The sequence below is a fragment of the Mycteria americana genome, chromosome 6 (genome assembly GCF_035582795.1).
Source record: "Mycteria americana isolate JAX WOST 10 ecotype Jacksonville Zoo and Gardens chromosome 6, USCA_MyAme_1.0, whole genome shotgun sequence".
Taxonomy (NCBI): Eukaryota; Metazoa; Chordata; class Aves; order Ciconiiformes; family Ciconiidae; genus Mycteria; species Mycteria americana.
This window is the reverse complement of record NC_134370.1, coordinates 16,628,812-16,630,212: the sequence shown is the minus strand read 5'-3', so window position 1 is coordinate 16,630,212 and position 1,401 is coordinate 16,628,812.

Genomic DNA, 1,401 nt, shown 5'->3' with positions numbered 1-1,401 from the left:
ACTGGCCCTCGCAGACGGGGCCCCCCCAGCTGGGGTGTTGCTCCCCCTGGGGTGCACAGAGGAGGTTTTGGGAAAGGGCCCTGCCAGCAGCAGGCTTGCAGGGTCCTGCGGTGCTGTGCGTCCGTGGGGCTGGAAGAGGATCCCTCGTGGGGCTCCTCTTTGCAGGGGCGATGCTCATGGGGCAGATGCCCCCAGGGAGACCCTGGAGGGATGCAGTCATATCCCTGCACAGCACAGGGCGCGGCACAGACCCAAGCAGCTCCCCCGCCTCCTGCCTGGCAGCCCCTGCCACCTCTGCACAAGGTGCAGCAAACGCCAGCCGTGACCTCCCCGAGGTGTGCTGTGCGCTGCTGCAAACCCTCTTCCTTCCTGCGCCCCGGCTCTGCGGCTGCCTGGCCCCTTCCCTCCCACTCGCCCTCCTCCAGCCTCCCTGGGCTGTCTCCACCCGGTCCCCCGGGGCTGGCATCCATCCCCCCACGGTGCCCCAAGCTGGGGGACCGCCAAAGTCCCAAACGACACCGGCCTTGTGCAGCACCATGCCCAACAGCCACGGCGTGCCCCTCGTGTTCCCCGGCCTCCCGGGTGGCGATCGCCACCAGCTGCCCTGGGATCCCGATCTCGGCCACGAGCCCGTCGGGCTCTGGGTTTGGACGTGCGGGTTCATCCGCTCCCCTGGGCGCGGGTGCCGCCGCCCTCGTCCCTCCACCTTCTCCCCGGCTCTTCCTCGGCCTCTGGGGAAGGGCAGCCGGGGCCTGCGGGCCTCCTGCCGGGAGCCGCAGCCTGGGGCCTCTGCAGGGTCCCGGGGCGAGGCGCCGAGCTCCCCCGGGCCGCAGGGGGCCTGGAGGAGAGGTTCAGCCCCGCGCCACCCGCCCGGGGAGGACAAGCCCCCAGGGGCTACGCAGCCCGCGGCCCCGAGGGCCCGCACCCACGGGTGTTTTGGGGGCAGCGCTCCCCCCGCGGCTGCAGACCCCGGGGGGAAGCGCCAAGGCCCCGCTCCCCTCGCGGCCCCGCCGGGCGGAGGGCCGGGCCGATGCCCCCAGGGCCCGGCGGGGGCGGGAGGACGGGGTCCCCGGCGCGGGGGCGGGCGGCGGCGCCTGACATGGCGGCGCCCACCCGCCCCCGGGGTGACGCGGGGGAGCCGGGGGGGGCGCGTGCGCGGCGGCGGCGGCGGCGGCGGCGGGCGGGGGGGGGGCGCGCACGCACGCACGCAGCACGCACGCGCCCGCGGGGGGGGAGGGGGGCGTCCCGCGCACGCGCAGAGGCGCGCCCGCCCGCCCGCCGCCGCCGCCGCCGCCGCCGCCGGCGCAGCCGCCCCCGCTCCCGCTCCGCCGCCGCGGCCCCCGCCCCGCCCGCCCCCGCCGCCGGTCCGCGGCGCGCCCGCCTGCCCGCCCCTGGCCGTGG